The 23,155-nt window shown below is 33.5% G+C and overlaps 1 protein-coding gene across 9 annotated transcripts in view; it reads right to left on the bottom strand.

Moving 5' to 3' along the window:
- Nucleotides 1–22,387, bottom strand: part of LOC129757875 (potassium voltage-gated channel subfamily H member 7-like) — a 505,815-nt gene extending 483,428 nt beyond the window's left edge. For 8 of the 9 annotated variants that reach the window (XM_055755238.1, XM_055755232.1, XM_055755237.1 and 5 more), the window contains exon 1: nt 21,106–22,387. The gene's annotated coding sequence lies outside the window, so the exon portion shown is untranslated. The remainder of the gene's footprint in view (nt 1–21,105) is intronic. The other variant, XM_055755233.1, reaches the window with a different exon arrangement.
- Nucleotides 22,388–23,155: the final 768 nt, after the last annotated feature.

The raw sequence follows: 23,155 nt of genomic DNA, 5'->3' as shown, positions 1-23,155 counted from the left end.
CGGCACCTTTTCATTTCAACTTTATTTCAATTTCAAACAGCGATCCAAGCAGGCTATTTTTAAACCACTATCTACGAATGGAAAACAAAACCAGCAGCAGCAACCTTGCCAGAGCGAAAAGAATAAATATTTTCCCGACCCTCTCATCTCTGAGGGTTTGAAAATAAAAATGGAGGAACAACAAAACGCCAAGCCTACTGCAACATGTCGGTAGTTTATAGTGCAGTTGCAGTTGAGTTCCGAAGAAAAAATCGAAACAATGCCGAAAACAGCCACAACTTTTGTGGCGAAAGTCCACAATTTTGGGACCGCCGCCTGGAAAACGGAATGCTACACATTTTTCATACAACATAACACATACCCAACCAGAAAATATTTCAGTCGCCACAAAAGTGATTTAGCGCCCGTATTCGGACAGAATCTCCGGAGACGCCGGGGTCGAAGGATTTGTCTCGTCTCGACTTGTGGACAATTCCGATCGTCTTCGAACGGCAAAGGATCATAAAAGCCTCAGCCAGATATCCAAGGCAAGGCGCCACCTTCCGGTTTGCTTGCTGAATGCCATCGCTAGTGCGACACTGAAAACATTCGACGGGGCACATTAACGTGGCCGGCCGGAATGCCGCCGTCCATTTCTCATGATTAAACAGTCGTCTGCCCGGATCCAAAAGGAATTGCCGGCGGAAGTTAGGGACGCACCGAGCTGAGCCAGAGCCAACTTCCCCAGGATATGTCTGAATACATGTAGGGTTATAAAAGTTGCATTGGATCGTTCTTTTTTCGCTTCCATTTTTCATCCAGCATCATGCAACTGCAGCAGTCCATTAATTTCACCAGTCGGAATAATTATTTTAAATCCCGACGAAAGTTTTGGCCCGAAGCAGTGGGCTTGGAATCGGTTTTACGAATGAATTCTTTTTTCCACGGGGAAAATTTATGCCTCGGACCTGTTACCAGAAATGGGCTGCCTGTAACAAACCTAGGCCCGGGGTCAATTGATTGCAAAAGAGGCATTTGCCTCTCTGAGGTTGTTATTTTGGTTTTTATTTACAAATACGGTAAAATGGAATTTTTAGTCAAAATTCTAAAATTTTTATTTCCAATTTTCAAATTTATATTTCAAAATACGCATTTCTTAAATTAAAATAATTTACGCTAAAATTGGTATTTTAAATTAAATTTGAAATTCAATTGTTTGAAACACAATTTAGATAGCTTTACTTGCCCTGTTTGGACTTTCCAAGCAAGGGGTTCTCATATTCAATGATCCAAAGTCAAGAGTGTATTCGAAAAAAATTAAAAACTTTGGATGGATGGAAACTGGTGAAATTTTCAGTTGAACTTCAAGACAAAATTTTGTGCAACACACAAAAAACATGCAACACTTCATGTAGCCAAGTTCAAAAAATTATCTGCCTCTTAGTGCGACCGTTTTTCGTCCATAGGACTTCCATAGATCTCACAAAGTTGATATCCTTTTTTGGTTGGAATCGTTTCATTATGAGAAAATAAAGAACGACTTCCAAAAAATCCTTGATTTGTAAAATGGATGGTTCATAATGTGAAATATAAGATGACGCCCTAGTAGAAATATCAAAGCCGATGCACTTCTCCACCACCTGATAGATCGTCTCAAAATTTTACACATTTCTAGGTAGTTTCATTGAAAATTCGGAGATTCGCGAAAATCGTGCTTTATGCAAACTACCGTGTAAAACTCGCTTTTTTTAGGAAATTGGAGTTTAGAAATTGAGGCGAGTCGTGAAACGTGAACTATTAGACGTGAATTGTGAGACATGACTAATAAGACATGAGGGGTGAGATGGGAGTCGTGGGACGTGAGTCGTGATACGTGAAAATATGAGCTGCATTATATGAAAAGTTAGACGTGATACATGATACATGAGATGTGATACATGAAACGGGGAAAATGGAACATAAGCCGTAAACGTAGACGTGGAACAAAAGATGAAAGAAAGTTGAGAAGAGAGAACGTGAGAAGTGTGAAATGAGATGTGAGATGTGAGACGTGAAACGTTTAACGTGATACATGAGATGTGAAAAGATAAGATGTAAGGTTTAGAAAAGAAACAACGACAGATGCAATATCCAAATATGATAAAATAGTTATATGAGAACGAACTAGCAGAGAGATTCATATGTAAAACTTATTCAAGAAGATAGACATGGACTACATGTTCGAAATATAGCTTTTCTTAAAAGCTATTGATATTTGTCTATAATTCTTTTTATTTTCAATTTTCCCTATCTATTTCCGCTTCAATTAAAAAAAAAGTGACGAACTGGATTTAGCCTTCCTTAACTGTAAAGGTCTATATGACCCGAACTGTACTTTCTCGAAGCGATATCTCAGGAACCGTTAAAGCTAGATACATGAAATTTTCTGACTTTTCGTAAAATGAGAAGCTAAACAATTTCTCATTTTAAGATTTTTAAATAGTGTTACCAGAGTCACCCAGCAAAAAAAGGACAATAAGTCAGTTAGGGTCATACATACCCGGATTATTGTTCTGGTTACAAAATCAAAACTGCTGAACCGATTCTCAAAAACAATACTATTTTGAAATTGTCCAAGTGTCTGCTATCAGATGCTTCTTAAAAATTTGTTTTTGATTTGTGTGGTCTTCAAGCTTAAAACTCTCAAAAAATTGGTGTTTTGCATCATTTAGTTGAAGTCGAATTGAAAAACTTTTAATTAATATGAATTTTTGTAGATTGAGAGCTCATATTGGATTAACAAAAAAGCTTGGTTTTACAGACCAGAGTTGGTTATTTGAAAAGTTCGTAAATTTTATTTTTTCAATGATTTTATTACTACATTTTTATGAGTATCAAGGAATTTTGATGGAAAAAGTTGCCGTTCTGTTCAATTATATTAATTTTCAATCGATAGTGATGATTTAGTAATGAAGAGACTAATAAGGTTACCAATTCTAGTATTAAATCAAAGAATTTCAATATATTGAGGGCTAAATCTGAAGTACATCGACTTTACTTTTACACATTATGCTACCCTGAACACAATAACTCTGTAATGTCAAATTTGTTGTATAATATTTTAAAAAATAAAATATTTTTACTACACTTCAATTTACTCAAGAATTTGAAATCTGCAAATTTTCCTTGTACGTTTTTCGCGGTTTTTAATGTGATAAAAATATAACCAAAAAATTAAAATTTTGTTAGTTACCATAAGTTTTCATGTTTTTATAAATTAAATAATTAATCAGACCAGTTTTAAAAAATAAAAGGTAATTATTTAGTAAAAAAGACAATGGTTTTCAAGAAGAAAATCAATAATTTTTTATTTTTTCTCACATTCTTTATGACATAATACATCAGAAACTTAAACTTTATTTTATTTAATTGAATCTTTAAATCAGTCAAAATATAGCTAACAATAAATAAGATTTTATCCCGAACCACAATTCAGTGTCTCAAATTCAAATCCTATTTCAGACACGAATGCCAAAAAGGATGGTGAACTGTCGTTAACAAAAAAAATGAAATCATGATTTTAGATACAAATTAAAATTGATATTCTAACACAAAACTTAGAATCAAAGTTACAATCAAAGGTCAAACAATAATTGCAAATGGAATAATTCTTTATCAAAATGTTTGATTTCATTTCATATATTCAAAACACAAAAAAAATGTAATGGCGATTCCAATTTTTAGTTAAGAAAAAGACAGTTAAGACAAAGACTGAACAGAAATTCATCTGAAATGTGTTTTTCTCAATGTGACAAAAGTTCAAAACATAAATTGTAAATGGAGATTAGATGTTTAAAACACGGAATCAGTAATTAAGTAATGAGGTAATCAAAAAATCAGAAGCTACTGACGTGTTCGATAAAATGGTCTCTTTGACCATCAATAACGGCGCCGGCCAAGTCCTAGTAGTCAATAGAAAGTTAGGAAAAATAGAGAAAAGGGTAAAAGAAACAAATGTGGGCTTTAGGACCGAGTTCACCTCTGCATCCTAGCAACTAAATTTGTTTTGGAGTGTTGGTGGAAGGATATGATCAGAAAACTCTTTTGACCAATGCGATCTAGTTTTTTTTTAAGGTATTCTCGAAGTTGTTATTTGATAAAAAATCCTGAACTGTAAAAAAAATCCTAGGTTATAACAACAATTTTTTGTTTTATAAAAGTTTTTTGACACAACTTTATCAGTAATTTCATAGCTTTTCCTCACCTCCTATGCTCCTAGATTTTTTTCTAATAAAACTCCTTTTTAAAGCTTTGAGAAATTCAACGAAAATCAACATTTAAGGAAAATTTAGTATCGGTTACACAAGATTTACAACTAATTTAATGATTAGGAATATGTCAGCTCAGTTCATTCTTGATGAAAATAGCCTTTTCCCTCAATGTAGTTCTGCTTGTGGAGTAGGATCAAAATAAGATGTTTCGATGAACTGGCAATTGCTTTGATCGAGCATTTTATGAAATGCTTCTCTTAAAAGTATATCCAATTTTGAAATTTACAGCTTATGCTCTTCCTTTTTTTTATTCTCGCGTTTCTCTAAAATAATCGATCATCTTGAAAATTTGATAATTTTCAGGTACGACTTGTTGGAACATCATAAGACAACAGAATCATAAGATTTGAATTAAGAACACAAAAACTTTCCAGTTTGTCTGCTGGCAGGGAGCAACAATAGCAATAACAAACTCAAAACGCGTTTGATTGCAGGCGCACCAATAATAATAAATGCGTTTTGTGTTCCTCTTCGGTTAAACTCCCTAATGAGAGTCCAAAGAAGCAAGCGCAAGCGAGTTATTCTACTCTACACTTAAAATTTTAAATTCATAATCAAATGATAATACAGTAAAGTTATTCTAGCTAGAGTAACAATCTCGAATAAAAACTAATGCCAAAACCTCAAAAACCCATCTCAAGTTCAAAATTCTGGTACAGTTTTTCAAAAAAAAATTTTTACTTGTTCATAAAAATTCAAGTTTGAATATTAAATTTTAAATTATACCAATCTCGGAGGTTCTGGTTCCATTCACCAATAACCAAAAATGTATTTCTATGTTCGTATTTCTGATTCTGTATCCAGTTTAGGATTTTTGATTTTCAGTTCGAGTAATCATAAAAAATTAGAAATGAAAAGTTGCTTTGAAATCCTGGTTCAAATTTGGTATTGCATTTCAGACCATATTGGAATCATGTTTTTCGCAAATCATATGTATTTTCAATATTTTGACAATAGTTTCCCGAATATGAAATAAAGAAGAATATTGTTTTATATTCAATTTCGAAGTTGTTAAACTTAATTGCTACCCAAAATTTATTCATTTAAAGCTTCTAAATAACGATTCAAAATTGAAAACTCAGATCCAGATTCATCATTTGAAATTCACATTTTAATTCAGATTCAGATTCAAAATTCAGAAAATATTTATCTTGTCAATGAGCGTTTGAATCAACATAAAATTGTTGAGGAATTCAAGAGAACATGAACTTAAAAACTTGCATGTCAATTCAAGTTCCAGGTTTTAAATTTTTAAATCCAAATTAGTTTATACACCCAGATCAGCTGAAAACCACAAATATAAAGTAGAATATCAATATGGGTTGATTTCCAAAGTTTTGTTTTATTCAAATGTATTATCATAATCACAGGATTTTCATTATAGAATTGATTCTATATGAAAAATATTTGCTGTTAAAAAAACATGTAACCGATCTTCACCTAAAAAATCTGTACAAAATTCTATATTTTCTCGGTGTATTTTTAACATTTCCAATACTGCAGTTTTGTTAAAGCAAAAAAAAAGCAAAAAACAAAAATAATAATTTTGGTTCAAGTTTGCATCAAGCAAATTTGATCCGTAAAAATTTTATCGCTTACTTTTTTTAGGAAATTTTATTTATTTTCACTAAAGGTTAGAATCATGAAATTTGCAAAAGAGTTTGGAAGATTGGGCTTGTTTGATTGGAGTATAGAATAAAGCGTCCCTAAAAAGAACTTATTTTTCGCTCAAACCAAATAAGTTTGATCTACTAGACTTTCAATTTCACAAATTTAGGGATTTAAACCATCGATGAAAGCAAATTCCAAATTTTGTTTCTTTAGGTTTCATAATAAAAATTTGGCCACCCATTTGGTTAAGAACCACTTTTCTGAAGTTACGATTTAATACGAAAGCTATTAATGAGTACTTAATAACGACAAATCATATAGTTTTTATTTTCATTTTTTTTATTTGTGCATTTTTGGGCAAAAATGATAGGTAAAAATCAGTCACCAAAACCACCCCCATGCGAGTCGGTTCTTCCTACGGCCCAGCCTCCATATATGAGTGAGAAAATTTTGAAGAATTCATCAAAACGTACATTTTTGTTATTAAAAATGAACTTTTTGAATTGTATAAAGGTATCTAGGTTTTTATAAGTCGAATAAGATTTTACAAATGCAGAACAAAGTTGAAGAAATCGCCTTTTAAATGGTGTATATTAATTTAAACGAAGATTAAAACTACAAAATGACTTTATGGTGGACAGGCGCGTGAAATGGGTCAGTTACTGTCATTTATAAATTTATACAAGCTAATAACCTCTATTTGATATGATCGCATTAGACTCAGGATGTAAACTTAAGGGGACACCAAATCCATGAGGTTATTATTATTAATATTAGAGATGTACCCAATATCCGTGCCGAATACAGCACAAAAACCGTTAAGCCGAACATTCGGCTAACCGAGTAGTTCAGCTAAGTATTCGGCCGAATAAGTCGAAAATTTATTTTCAAAATGTATACAATTGGGTACAGAATTGTCAAATATTTCAAATGATTTCAAATGATTTCGAATAATTTATAAAATATCCAAAAATAATGTTAAAAGAGCTACACAATAATCAAAAACTTATGATTTCGGTAAAACATCTTAGGTGAATCCGTGTATCATTCACTGTACATCGTACAGAAGAATGCTGAACGTATCGTTTCACACTTTGATTATCGTTTATTCAAGATTTTCTTGATATATCCAGGCTTGCACATAAATCCAATATAGAATTCGAATATGTTAGTCAAATCTGGGGTATGGTCAGTGTTTAAAACTTCTCGGATTTTGACCGGTTTTATTCAGATTATTTGCTAAATCAAACAAAAACTCAAATTCTTCTTTAAAATTTTTAAGATTTTGTGTTCAAAAATTATTTTAAAAAAAATTACAAAATGACCGTCAATTTTTATGTAATTCATAGATACGATTTGAAAACTACTGCTGTGATTCAATGAAAACTTTAAATTTCAAGTAATTTTCTTCTTTTATATTCTTCTATGTTTCAGAATAATGTCTAGATTTTGTACAGATTTGTCCTTTTTTCTCAAAAATGCTCCTGAATTACCCGACCGTTTGGATACGAATGGTAGAAAGTATGGTATGCTTGATCGATGTTTTAACAACTATTTTGAAGATATCTTGCTCATCTAATTCGTTTTCTCTTCGATTTTACAAGAACACAATCTATTTAGTGATAAACGCCCTAGGAGCGACAAGTCATCTGATTTTTTTTTTCAATTATCGGTGACATTTTGGAAATCAGAGAGACCCCTAAAAGATCTTGTAATGCATCATCAGTAATATCGTCTGGTTGAGAATAATCGACTCAAAAACATGAGGAGCAGTTAAAAGGAAGAAATAGAAAGAAATTGAAAAGGTCAATATTTGGTACATCTCTAATCATTGTTATTATTAAGGCTATGATCATTTAATATCCGGGCATTTTATTTCGGTGATAGCTACGTTACTAGAGCTCGGATATGCAAAACTTTAGTAGCGTTGTGTTGGTTATGAAAAGTACTATCTTGCCTAGTTTTGATAGATTTTTAAGTTAACGTGTGTTTGAGATATTTACGATGCAAACGTCCAAATCATTTTTTTCATACAAATTTTGTCAAATTAAACATAAATGACTGTTTGCGAGCTTAAATGTGATCCTGAATCGGCTGATGTGTTTCGATGAAATAAAAGCAGTTTTCCTCGCGTTTTTCTTCTTGATTTTATTGGAATTATTTCAAAAATTGCGTGCATTTTGGCTGGATCGTTGGAAAAATTTTAAAACAATTTTGCCCAGTTTCACAAGGTTTTAGGATAAAATTGCCTGGATTTGCCCATAACGGAACTTACGGAAGAATATCTAATAAGTATCCAGTTTATTGTTTATGATTTTCAGTTTGGATCATAATTGGTAAAGAACCCTGCTTCAAACCATATTGTTGTACTTTAATCTAAGATATGATGAATTTTCCATATTCGAAACTCATAATTACGCAGTATGAAAAAAAAAATATTAAAAATTTAAATCAGAGTGCAAACATAAACAAGTTTAATGAGTCCAGGATGGAAAAATGTGAAAAAAAAAATTATCATTCAAAATTGTATTCAAATTAACAAGTTCAATTACGAATAAATAATTGAAAAAAAATCATTTTGAAAACCATGAATTCAGAATCAAAGAAAAGATTTCTGGTTAAGGGTTCTAAAACAAATTTCGCTTTTTGATATAAAATTCATTGGATACTATCTGAAATTTAGATTAAGGTTTTGAATCCGGGTTCAAAATGCATCAGTCAGCATTGGAACTTAAACCCAAGGTTTGTATTCAGATTTAGCTAAAATTTAAGTTTTATAATCAATAAAATTTCATTAAGAATTTAAATTGAAGAAGAACGCAGTTTCATAACTATGATTTTGGATTTTTGGTTTTATCACCGCGATTGTTCATACTTCGAAGTTATCGACGTTTTTCGGTGAGTTTTAAAAAATAATCAAAACAAATTATCAGTTGTCCATACGTTTCGAGCTCTTCAGTGGACAAATTGACTGGCCATCGTCTAAACTATTTTGGTTTAAACCAAAATAGTTTAGACGATGGCCAGTCAATTTGTCCACTGAAGAGGAGCGAATGCCATAGTAGCTCGAAACGTATGGACAACTGGTAATTTGTTTTGATTATTTTTTAAAATTCACCGAAAAACGTCGATAACTTCGAAGTATAACTATGATTTTCGATTCAAAATTTTCAAAAATATTCAAATAAGATCTGGATTCTTTTCCATTTTATTTTTTTGATAAATCTAGACTTTAATTTTGAAAACTTTAATCACAGGTTTTAAATAATGAAATATAAAATAATAAATGATAATTTTTTAATTTGTTTTTCATCAGCAGGTAAAAATTCAGTTGGAAATTTTATTTAACATATTTTATATACATATATTGCAGATTCTTCATAATCATAGGTTCTTACTTAAATCTTAAATTTTATTCGAGTTAACAAGAGTAGAAAATAAACCTTAATTTAACCCTAGACCTGATTTTTTACTTTCATTTCTGAATATTTGGTATATTTTCACCCATGCTTAAAATGGTTATGCTTGTGGTTCAACAGAATTAGCTTACTAATGTAAGAAAATTTTTTTTTAAATGAAACGTTCGAAAACCTTTTTTTGTTTCGATTATAGTCGTTTTTACATCATTGTGCCATTTGCGACTTTTATCAACGATGCAGTAGGCGCACCAGTTATTGGAAAACTGATCTGGAACAACTGTGTTCGATGTTTACTCTTGGGCTCGAACTTACGAACATCAGCTTAGGAGGCAACGATTTACCAACTGAGCTAAATTCCCATATTTTTTAAAGCCTCATGAAAATAAAAATGAATAAATAAATTAAATAAATAACTTTTAATACAAAATAAATTTAACCTGAATAATTTGTACTTAGTACATATACATTTTTTTACTTGTGTATGCATTTTTCAAGCAAAATTCTGATAGGAAAAAATGTCCACCATCCCTGACGGAAACTGTTCTTGAAAGTGACCCCAGTTAATCCCCTTTCCTTTCCTATCATAAGATCTGAATTAACAGTTGAGTAGCCACGACGATTACGGCCCCCTTCTTACTAACCCAATGTTAGGAAAAATACTACCGGCACATTAAAACTTTATAAGCAAAATGGCTAATAAAAACCATTTTTAAATAAAATAAAAGTTGACATCAAACACCCACCCACCACCCGCCCTCCCCCATGAGCCGGTTCTTCCTACGGCCCTGGTTCTTTATGTATGCATTGTTCAAGCAAAAATGTTAAAGGAAAAATATTTTCACAACACCCCCAACCACTCATGTTCAAATTCGTCATTTAGAACAGTATTGACGCATTTCAGGTTCTACGATTCAAGGTGGATGTGAGTAGTCAAATAAGCAGAGCCGAATTAAGCCATCGTGAGGCCCGGGGCAATTTTTTCTCGTTTATTTTTTTTTTCAAATGCTATCCCAGAAAATACAAAACCTTTTAAATGTGTAAAAAAAACTGGAGATGAGTTCAGTATAATATCCTCAAATAGCCATGTTGTCTGCGTAGAAAATAGTTTCTGGTATCTTCAAATAAAACTTGTTAATCAATCACGTGCAAACATTGTGGAATAGTTTTGAAATTTATTAGAAATGAAAACTTTGATTTAAGCTGCAAAATGCAAAATTTAATTCTCATTTTTTAAGCCCTTATCACCAACTACAATTCTCTAATTTCAAAAAAAAAACTGGATAGATATTTCAAATTATTTTCTTATCATCATTGATCGTTTGGTTTGTGCTTATTCGAGAAATATTTACCTAGTGACAATTAAGAAGTATTATGACGATTTGAAACAAACTAAAAATAAATAAACAAAATAATTAAATCCATATTCCATAGAGATACAGATATGAGAGTTTAAGAATTCAAAACATTAAATAACGTTATATTCTGAACCAAAATTCAGTGTCTCAAATCTAAATCATAATTTCAAATCAAATTTTTAGAGACAGGATATGAATTAAATTAAAAAAAGAGATACAAAGTTACAATCAGAGCAAAAGCAGAAATTGCACCAAATGTGAATTTCTATTCTATGTCTTTGAAACACAAAAAAAATCTTTTTATTAGATGTTTTTGAATATGATTCTCATCAGATGAAATTTTTTTTATCAAATTGTTATTCTAAATGTGACGAAAGTTTCATTCGATGCCTTCAAAGCCAAAGGTTAATTGGTTGAAAAAAAAATAGAATAAAGATTAAATGTTTAAAACACAGAATCAGTTATCATTGAAAAAAATCAGATAAGGAATCCAAATCAATTTAGTACCTTAAACAAAGATCCTGAATTTTCGAAATTCAGAAAATTTATTAAACTGAACTTCAGTAACTGAAGAAACAACACAAGACTTGAAAATCCCAATGAATTGAATCTGGAAAAAGGTAAGATTAAGATCATAGAAATATTAATATTAAGAAAATCTCTCAATGATACTAGCAACTCAACTATCAGATCGTTTTTATGATAATTTGAGAATGATCATTTGGAAAATGATATGCTGAATTCAGGATATTCACTTCAGTAGGTGGTAAAATTTTTGTTAAATCATTTGAAGATGTTCTAATACAATTTTTCAAGTCTAAGACAGAAATTGGGATGGAAATTCAAGAGAAACCCAGTACTGTCGATTGGTCCAATTTAAGCAACTACAGTTTTTTACTTCAAAAAATAGGGAAGGAAAAGGGTTTAGAATTTATAAACCAATGATAATTTCAATAATAATGATTGATAGGTGAAAAGTTAAAATTCTGAAATGTTTATCATAAAACGAAATAAGCTCCAGTAAACCATAACTTGGAAACTTAACGTAACATCAAACATTATTGTTGTGCAAGACGTTTGAATGTAATGAAAATGAGGAGATGTGATGTTTAGCGTTTGTGACACTGTTCTGTACAGAATATCGTAACTGACATGTTTCGTTAAAAAAATGTAAATTTGAGGTGATTTGCCTCATATTCTCTTAATTTTTTTTTTCGAATTCGGATTTGGCCAGAAGGTTTTGATATTCTCAGCTTGCAAAATGTGGGAGAGCTCCTTCACTGTTTACTCTTGGGGGCCTCCTTAACTTTTTTAAGACAAAAACGAATCTAGATATTATTTCACGGGGTCTCTTTTTATTTCAAGTTTTCATTCCGATTTTCTAGTTTTGATTTCTTTTCATGGATTTTTAGTAAATTAAAGTAATGTTATTTTTTTTCCTCGGGGAGCCCCCCTGAGCCGGGGGGCCCGGGGCGATTGCCCTTTTTGCCACCCCTTCCCCCCCCCCCGCTTTAATCCGGCCTTGCAAATAAGCTAAGCTAAGCTAAGCTGAAATACATTTCTGATAACGATTTTGATAATGAAATCAAGATCATTTCACAAATCTTATGTTTTCTTCCATCAAATCTGCCACACACATAACAAGCCTATTGACAACATATTTTTTTCCGAATAAATTACCATGTCTGCTCAATAAAAAAAAAAGACAGAAGGGATCCGGCAATGAAACTCCCGATGTTCGCACATGTCATGAAAATTGATTAGACATTAAGCAGAAGTTAAACAAACTCGTAACAGCCATTATCGCCGCCCCGAGAAATGCTGACTGGCGTTGTCAGCCCCCGAATCGAATCGGTTCGTTAATGGGTGGGGGAGGGGTTATTGTTGGATTTGCAAAGGACAGCGCCAGTCAGGTCAACACCGAAGATGCCGATGCCATCCGAGCAAAGAAGCTTTGCTTTTTGTATTGGACGAAGACGGTCGAAGGCGAAGGCAAAGTCGAAAAATCGACGAATTTCCCACCGAAAGGAAAACAACCGAGTGGAAAAACATAACAACTTGACAGTAGACGATTTTGCGCACTCGTCTTTTTTTTGTCGTCGAGTATCGTTTTCTTTCTTGGAAACGAAACTTTAAACAGTGTGTCTACCGGTGGCGGTTGTTTTCGGGTAGTTTATCATTGTTCCTTTCGAAATACGAAAGGCATAAACATATATTCCTAAGTGTTGAGGCCCCTTTTTTTGAAGTGGGGAGGGGGTAGGGAACAACGGCATTTTTGGAACACTGCTGGAGGTTCAACTACCGAACGGTTTTAATCTTGCTCCCTTTAGGGTTGCACTTTGGGGAGATCGAATGGCCTTTGGGGTGAGATTCTGGGGAGTAATTCTGTGCAACCTTCCTCCAGTTCCTTCGTTTTCCTCGACTATAGGGTTTACAGTCTGTGTATCGTCCATATAAAGTACACCGCACAAATCGCAATTCTCGGCCGCAGGGAAAGGCACGTTTTGGTAGTAACGCCGGCGGTAAAATCCGGATTAAAGTTGGACCGTGGCCAACTCTGCTGATGATTTTGTGCGGTTCGAGGCTCCAAAGATTCCCGACAGTCCGCATCGACGTCGTCAGCATCAGAGCGAGAGCCAGCAGCCAACCCAACTTCAAAGCGACCGAACTAATTCTCAACCAACCTCAAAGCTAACATAGAGTCAATTTTTTCTGCTGCTGCCTCTCGGTGTCTTCGGAATAGGCCGTTAATATTTGCTGCTTTCCTCCACCCTCCAAACAAAAAGCCGCAGTCAAATCATCCCCGGACGCCAATGCGAACTTTGCATATTCGAACAACCACTTCCAGAGAGGGCTTATCCCTTTTTAGATGGCAAATGGCACATCAAAACCTTCCGGTTGGCTCCATATCTGCTTCTAAGCCAAATCAACTGCTGCCACCGAGTAACGAGACCACCAGCTTCAGGGTAAAAATACGTTACGCCTTCAAAGTCGACGACGACAACGAGTAGAGAGGTATCATACTGTCAAATTCGAGACTGGTACATTTTTCATTACATAATTTTGGCTTCGACTGAAGTGAACGTTTTTTTTTTGTTGGGAGGCACCACCACAATCCGGAGACATAGTAAATTTCCCAACCCCCCTCACTCAACCACTGCCTTCTCGACGACTGCTCATAAACATTTCAGTTCGGAAGTTTTCCGAATCGGGACTTGAACTTTACTTGGGTCTCCAATGTTTAACTCGGCCCCGGAGGGAATTTGGTGCGGTAAGCGCTTTGGAAAAAGGATTTTGGCACACAGTCTCTCGATATCGATAACAGCTCTTTGCCGCCCTTTGCAAACCTTTGAATCCAAGGCTAGGTCTAAGCTAGAGAATTTCTCATCTTATCGGGACGAGCTTTTTTTTCTCTAGCCTTGTGCTAGGTTTTTGGCATATTGAATTTCAATACTGGACCACAATTGTTTATGTTCAAGGATAAATGGCTCAGTTTGGGAAACTGCTGGGCAGGAGTCATTCGTAAATAAATCTAAATAATGTCCAAAAAAATACGCAAATTCTGAATAGTATCGGAAACATTCGTTTATGGATTTAGCCAGGCTCGTGTGTGGGACCTGTCCAGATGGGGAGGGGTTTCAAAATTTAAATTTTGCTTGAAATAATAAGTAGATAATGTGAACATTTTATCCCTGGGGAAACTTGATTCCTCAGCTATATCCCTAACTGGATTTTTTTACATAGATCAAATGTTCTAGAAAAAATTGCTAAATAGAACAAAACAACAAACCTGTAATCTAAAAAAAAATATTTTAGAATTATTGCATTTTGTTTCAATAAAATTAACAAAATGTAACTTGAAGATCATTTTTTTTTTCACTTTTAAATGTTTCCCACACTCCAGATTCCAATATGTCAATCGTTAAAGCATAATATAAGCTTCTTAATGTGATATTTTCAAAGCAATAGAAAACTCTCAATTTTTTTAAAAAAAAAGTTATTTAAAATATATGTTTTGGTCTCACTTGATCCCTCGAGTCCAAAAAGATATATTTTTCTTCGGATCACTTCTAAGCATAAAATTATTAGTCAATATCCAATGACAAATATTTATCGAGTAATTTTCTGAAAAGCGGGACTCAATTAAGTGCCTTTAACTAAAAAATTTAAAATTTTAAACTGTAAAATAAAAACTAGTATAGCCAAAAAAGTCAATGGAACTTTCATTTTCAGGTTTTGCATGATTTTTGCCAAAGTTTAGGGCACCCTGATCAAGTCTCCTTTAACTTTCAAAATATCACAATTTTTTCAGTCACCCGAAAACGCTTCTAATTCATCTGCGAGTTGATGTATCGATCTAACCTTTGCAGCATATAAACTTGAAATTACATGCTTTTATAAAATGCAAAATACAGTGATCTGCCTTTTTTTCCAAAAATATATGATGAAAATTAGAAAAAGAGATCTAGTATCCCCATTCTCCCCTACAATAAAAAAAAAAGTACAATAAATAAGGAAATCGATTTCATTAACGATTTTTCATTCCATGATCATCCCAAAACCATGAAAAAAAATTTAAGTGTAACTGATACTATTCAAAACAAATGTTTCAGGTCAAACTTTTAAATAAATGCTTTTTCCGTAAGTCATCAACAAATTATGTTTTTGATTTTTAATTTAATGATTAATGGCATTTCGGTGAATTATACATTCTAATAGGAAGAATTTCAAATGAAAGTAATGAAAATTATAGACGGATAGATTAGATTAGGAAGCATGAAAGGTGTTGAAAATGAGCCAAGAGCGTGATTTGAGAAAACTTCTTGCCGCACAAGACCATTTGTCCCACATCGTATTATTGTCTAGAAGAAGCAAAGTCGATAGGCTGACTTTGCATTGATCTATACAATGATACATGGATGGATCGAAGCACGTGTTTTTCGTACAAAAACAACAAAAAAACATGTTTTTTACGATGATAAACTGTTAACACAAATTATGTTTTGTATTCAAAATTATGTTTATTTTTCTTAACTTTAAATTTGCTTGAAATAAGTTTTAAACAGTCTAGTTTACAAATTTGAAATCATTATTTCCGAATCACCAGAAAACAAATATAAATTAAAATTTGAAATTGGAATTTAATTTAACCCTTCATTTCATGATTTTTTATTTTCCCTTAAAAATCATTTTGAACAGTTGGAAATGATGTGTACATAAAGAAACCAAATTAAAATAAAATAGGATTTTTCACTTTTTCATGCATTAATTGTTGCAAATTTGTTACTTTATGAAACGAAGAGATAAATCCTCGGACATGAGAATCAGTGCACTGAAATGGAAAAGTTAAAAAAAACCAGATTCAAATAGAAACTAAAACCGATCTCTTAAATAAAGTTTTGAGATCAGATCAGAAATGAACGATGGTTACAATTTGTTTAGCAAAATTATAATAATTGTTGATTTTCAATCATCTTTATTTGAATTTCTTTTATTAATTTTTAATTGAAGGGTTGACTTAAAAATTCTGCGGTAGTATCTTGATTTTGAAAAAAATGCAATTTGAAATGTACATTCTCGATTAGGAAAAAAATCCATTTTGAATTAACGAGAATTTAATCAAAAAACTTAGTTGAAAATTTAATTTCATTAAATAAAAAGAAAAAAAATATCAAATGTTATTTTAAGAGTGCCAGTGATCAAAGTCAAAGATAAAATCATTTTTTATATTCAAATTCTTCCAGTTATCGATATAAAAAGCCGAAAAAGTTCCTTTTTGAAGTTCATAATAATAGCTTCATAAATGTATTTATAATAAGCTTACCAGATTGCCCGGTTTCATCTGGGTATGCCTGGATATTCTATATAAAATTTGGGAAAAGTCCGGTCCGGCCCGGTTGACTGGATTCCATTGAAAAAAAAACCCCAGATTTTACCCGGATGTATTCACTTAATTTGCCAAACCATACTGCAAAAAAAATCAAATTGTGTTGTAATTTTTATTTAATTATGCGCCCAAAACTAAATTATTTTAGCAATTTTAATAAAAATAATAATAAAAGGTTTTTTGGAAGCCTTAAATACAATTTCAAATCTGCTTATGAGATTAGACGGAAATTTTTTTTTTATGTTTTTGTTCATGATTTTTTTTTTAAGTAAATATGTTCTGGGTTTCAACAAAATTTGCCCAGACATTGCCATGATTTTTGGTGGACAATTTTGAAATCAAATACCAAGTTTTTGCTAGGATTTAGTACGAATTAGCCCGGATTTGTCGAGTCTGATACGTGCTGAAAAAATTCTGGCAACCTTAATTTCTAAATAACATATATATTCAATTCATCATTGAACGTTTGAACTGACAAAGAACAGGTTGTGAAATTTGATTTATTAAATGATCATAGAAATCACAATGAGGAATTCCACGCATGAAGCAAATAGTAATTTAGTTAGCATTTGGCATTATCATTCAACTTTGAAGTTGCTATTTCGAGTTATTTTTGAACTTTTGATAGAATAATTCAAAAAAAATTAATCGATTAAAAAAAGAAAAAATTAAATAAGATAAATAAAAGGAACGTTTAAAATTTTTTCAAGTGCTGAATATTTTGTCGCCGATAATTGAATTTATTTATGAACAAACTTAATAATTGCTCGATTCAGAATGTTTTGCGTGAGGAGTCGTAAATGAATCATGAAAAATCACTCATAACAAACATTTATACGATTGCCACGAACAATCTCAATTTAAACGACCTATGATTTCATGTAAGCTGGGCCGTCTCACAGTGGTAGAAAATTCAAAAAAAAGTTGGCAAAAATTATGTAAAAGGTTTTTTTTTTGTTAAAAATTGTATGCGTAAAGTTGAAAAAATAAGATTCCATTTTTTTTTTCATTTCAAAGATTTCTATTTTTCTATAATTGCCAAATTGGGTTTTGAGCTTTACACTGGAAAATTGAATATTTTTCAATTATATATGAATATTCGTTTTCGAACACAAAATTAATAAAGAGAAATTTAGGTTTTACATTTAATTTTCAAAATAATCTGAACTACCCCGGGTAAAATCCGGAATGTTTTTAACCATATATGGGCATCCCGGCCAAATTCGACTTATAAATAATTTTTCGTTGGATCTATGGACAAAAGACTAGTTCACTTTTCGGCTTTTTTCGCTGATCACAACGCCACTTACAGGGTTTGATCCTCATTCATTTTCAAGAACTCTGGCCAAATTTGAGCTCATTTGAGTATGTTTCCAGCGTGCGCTAGGAGTTTTATTGAAAAAAGTCAATTTTTCTGGAAAATTTTCGTAGATGTGTTCTAGCAAGCTATTGTTAATATAAAATGATAATTTTATAGTGCTCGGTGATTGGTATGACAAGCATTCGTATGGACCTGTTTTAGATAATTGACTAAATCAAACCGAAAAAATTTAAAAATTCATAAACTACCAACTTTTATAGAAAATTTACTTACAAGTTAAGAGCTTAAAATCAGTAGTAAAAAGAAAAAAAAATATTTTCGATATAAACTTTTCATAAAAAGATAGCCTTATTTATAACCTTTAATTTGATGTATAACACTTAATTATCGCAACAGTACAATCAAAGATATTCAAATATTCACATCACATTCTTTGAATCATAATGTTGTCTCCATTCAAGTTTTAGCATCATGCAACCTGCAAAACGTGGCATCAAGAGGACTTGCTTACAACTTGATCAAAGCGCGCGCTTTTTTTTTAACTCCTGGCCCCGTCATGGGGTTCTTGATTGAATAAAATATCCTTTCTTGTGCACAAGTTGGTGTGGAGCAAACTTGAATGTAAAATATTTTATCAAATCAAATTTGTTGCATAGACATTTGAATAACTTTGCTAGCACTCTTGCGATCATTAAGTGTTATACATGAAATTAAAGGTTATAAATAAGGCTCTTTTTATGAAAAGTTTATATCGAAAATATTTTTTTTTCTATTTACCACTGATTTTAAGCTCTCAACTTGTAAGTAAATTTTCTATAAAAGTTGGTAGTTTATGAATTTTTAAATTTTTTCGGTTTGATTTAGTCAATTATCTAAAACAGGTCCATACGAATGCTTGTCATACCAATCACCGAGCACTATAAAATTATCATTTTATATTAACAACAGCTTGCTAGAACACATCTACGGAAATTTTCCAGAAAAATTGGATTTTTTCAATAAAACTCCTAGTGCACGCTGGAAACTTACTCAAATGAGCTCAAATTTGGCCAGAGTACTTGAAAATGAATGAGGATCAAACCCTGTAAGTGGCGTTGTGATCAGCGAAAAAAGCCGAAAAGTGAACTAGTCTAATAGACAAGCCTGGATAAATCAAGAAAATCTGGAATAAACGTTAATCAAAGTATAAAGCGATACCAATCAGCATTCTCCTGTACGATCTGCAGTGAAAGATATACGGATCCACCAAAGATATTTTACAAAAACCATAAGATTTTGATAATTGTGTAGCTTTTTCAACATTTCTTTAAGATATTTAATAAATTCACCCTTTTCGACCAAATACTAAGCCCAACTAGGCTTAACGGTTTTTGGCGGAATTCGGCTGTCCAAATATTCGGTACATCTCCAGTTTTAAACAACCTATTTAAATTTTGTTTTGTTGCCAAAATTCACTTTTTACAGTAGCAAGCAAAATGAATGTTCATAACTATTGGCTGGGAAGTTTTGAATAAATTTTTGTTAATGAGTCAATCAATCAATCAATTTATTCTTTTAGAATAAACATTTAGTTTTATCCATTCAAACCTTAAAGTTAAAATTCACTCATTTAAACGTTACTTTACAATTCTGCTAGTTTGAAAAATGCATGCATGAGTGAAGAACCAACTATTTAAGACCCCGGGATCAGAGATATTCAAAAATGCTCGAAAATCTACTCAATTAGATGATCAGTTGGATCCTCAACACTAGTAAATCCACAGATTTTATATGTAAGCACTTCAAGAATGTCGTTTTAAGGGGGGGGGGGGTAGGGTCTAACGGGTATATAAAAACACCATTTTCACGATTTTTTTCTAGAGCTATCGTTCAAACAAATGTATTCAAATTTTTCGCATTATACAAAGCATTGTTTAAAGAACATTTAGTAATTTTTTCGCAGAAAAATATTGAAAAATGAACCGGTGACGTAGCACTTTCGAGGATGCCTTTTAGAAAACAGGATTTGCGGTGGACACTGTATCTCAGCACAGAATCATCTGAAGTAAAAAAAATCAGAGCATAATATTTTTAATAGATGTTTTTCTGGACCCCAACGATTTTATTTAACTTAAAAAAAAAATATGAAATTTTTGTGGCTGTTTGAAGTAAAAACTACGATTTTTTACGAAAAAATCCGCCATTTTTTATCTGTAAAATCTCCTCAAAGTAAAAGAAAATCGTTGGGGTTTGCTATTTTATATGCAGAAAACATGTTCCAAATTTGAAAATAATCGGTGAAGTAGTTTTCAAATGACGATGTCCACTGACTTTAAAAATGTGCTTTCGAGAAAAACTCGTTTGAAGATTATGCTCTAAAAATGATGCAGTATTAGATAAGAGGAGATAAAGGCCTATAATTTCTACAGTTTTGCTTCGATTGACTTGAAAATTTTACACAACATTCTTGAAATGCTTTACAATAAGAAAATAATAAAAAAAAATCGATTTTTTGAAAGGGTTAGACCCTACTCCCCCCTTAAGTGCTAGTGAACTTTGGATTACTTGTAAAACTCTAAAGAGCCGATCACCATTCGTGAACAATTATTTTACTAAAGAATTCAGTTGTTTATCACTCCATGAATTCAAAATCCAAAAAGATTCATCTGAAGAGGGAAAACCAAATTTCCATTAGTGAGAAACTCAATGCAAGAACGCTTTAACAAGCTTTTGTAGCGGAAAAGTGATGTTTCTGGATTCGACCTGTCAAAAGCATTCTGGCAAATAATCTGACGACGAAAATTGGCGCATTTAAATTTAAACCATTTGCACTCTCTGGAGCCACCCACCATTGAGAAGTTAAGTAAACGTTCCAAGCACTGGTACCTACGTGATTTTCATAATGCTTATCAACCTCTAAGAAAAATCATTAATTTTTTGACATCTTAAAAAAATGTTTTTGAATTTACTTTACTTAAATTTAAATTTTTTTGGAAGATGATAATCTTTTCGAAAGTCACATACCAGTGCTTGGTACATTCACTTAGTCTGAATAAAGGTGGCTCCAGGGGGTTTTTTTTTTTTCTAAGTAAGATTTTCCAAAAAAAGCCAAGAATTGAAATTGTATTTATAGACCGTCATTGGACTTATACGTCTTTATGATAAAAACTTTTTTTTTAATCTAATTGAAACGAAAAATATCATTCCTTGAAAGAACTAAATAAGAGAAAGTGCTTCGTAGTACCTTAATAATCTGCTTATACGCGAACTATCATAGTAGTCCCAGTTGGAGGAATCCTTCCGGTTTAAAGCTTTCAACCTATGATGATGATGCTTCTGTTAATTTTAATCCAATCGTTTGGCGATTGCTGCTGCCGCTAGAGTAGTCTGTTAGAAACCGTTTTCACTAAGGACCAAGATGCACTGTAGCTCAGCGCCACGGAACACAGGCATTGGAATCTGTGTGCAAATCTCGTTCACTTTGGATCGTTGCTATCGTTGTTGTTACTACACACTATTTTTGAATCACAAAACACAATAACACCAAAACCGGATAACTCAAATATGTGTGCTGTTTCCCCCACTGACGATTACGATTTATTCCGCTTCCCGGATCCGCTTTTGATTTCGGATCGTTCGGGGTCCGATTTTCCTCGACGACGGATGAAGACGAATTTATATTCCAATGTTCGACGAGTAATCCCTTTGGAACGGGGGAATTTATTTGCTTCCGTTTGGCCCGGAAACTAGTAGGTACCCTCTAGGTAGGTAATTCAATTTCCGCGACGGCTGCTGTCCACACGCGAAAGCAATAACCCAATCAACGAATCCATCACAACTCTCGACTCAGGCACCGGAACACACCGGAATCGAATCATTAATTTGGACAGGAAGTTCGATGTGTGTTCGGTGGGTATCCACCAGAAAACTAACTAACTTCAACTAACCGTTGTTCGTTGTGAGTTGATATTCGCCATCAATCCTGTTGGCCGGGCCGGAAGTTGGTGGAAGTGGTCGGTTGCCGGAGGAATTTGCTCACGCACACCGATTAGTAAGTCAATGCAGGCACCGGAATGGTCTGCACCTCTTTTACTCCGCAGCCTACTGCGGAACTGGCGACGGATTTAGGGGTTTGAAACCGACGGATTTCACACGGATTCTCGGAACATTTTCCGAATGTTCCTTCAAATAAACTGAAGGAGGGCACGATGATGGGGTTCACTGGGAAATCTACAAAACATTCGAGTGTTTTGGCGACGATGAAAGGAACAATGAAAGTCGAACAGAAAATCACACATACAGAACAGACACGCACATGGGGATGGAAGGGCAGCCGGAACCCTAGGGGGAGGAAAGGAATAAGGACACGCGGAACGGTGCCCGGCACACTACTTATTCACTCTCGGGACACACAGACGGAACGACGACGGCAAACGGATAAAGGACGAACACGACGGACGACGACGAAGACGCCCCGGAACAAACGGAACAAGGGACCGCGTGTTGTGTACTTCGTTGCTCGAGTGTCTGCATCGGACTGAATCGGAGCCAACCGAACGGATCCATCGAATGCGGTGAGGTTTTCGGCTTCTAGTGTGTCCTTCCACCTCACTCGGCATGTTTCATCACCTTGCCTCCTTCCACCAACCCGAAGTAGCCTGAAGCAGCTGAAAAACTACGTCATTGTTGCGCTTTCATACTAACCCTTGTCTCCCCCCTTTCTCGGGCAGCCGACTCTCTCCTTCCTGCGCACCTGAGAACGAGAAAAGAAAACTCTACTAAACGAAATCAACTGAGCCCCCCCTCACATTGGGTTTTGGGTGGTCGTTGCGCTCAGTTTGCTTTCTAGCCTGCAAGCAGCAACTTTCAAATGTTTGTGCCTACTTCGAGGCTGACGCGGAGACTTTGCTTTATATTATGCAGCAGTAGCTAACTCGTGTAGCCCAGTTTAGAAGGGGCACTCGCCACTCCCCACCTCCCTCTCACCTTGAGGTGCTGCTGATGTTTTGGTTTAGTTTTTCCCGCCTCCTGAGCTACCTTCAATTAAGTAGCTAGTAACTCACAAAAAGGGGGTGTGTGGCTGAGTGACCGACCACCCATTGCATCCTCCTTTTTCGGGGTGGTTAAGTAGCGGAAAATTTAACTATTGAAATCCGTTTGTCGAAGTGACACTGGAGTTGCACTACCTGACGTTAGATTATGCCTATTTTTTTAGGTACTGACAATAATTTGAAAAATTGCACATTTTACGTTGGCTGTGTTCTAATCCAATTATAATGAGTAAGAATATAGAT

This window comes from Uranotaenia lowii, chromosome 3 (assembly GCF_029784155.1).
Source record: "Uranotaenia lowii strain MFRU-FL chromosome 3, ASM2978415v1, whole genome shotgun sequence".
NCBI classification, from domain to species: Eukaryota; Metazoa; Arthropoda; class Insecta; order Diptera; family Culicidae; genus Uranotaenia; species Uranotaenia lowii.
Note: the sequence above shows the minus strand (reverse complement) of the source record. Positions and strands in the feature narration are given on the sequence as shown.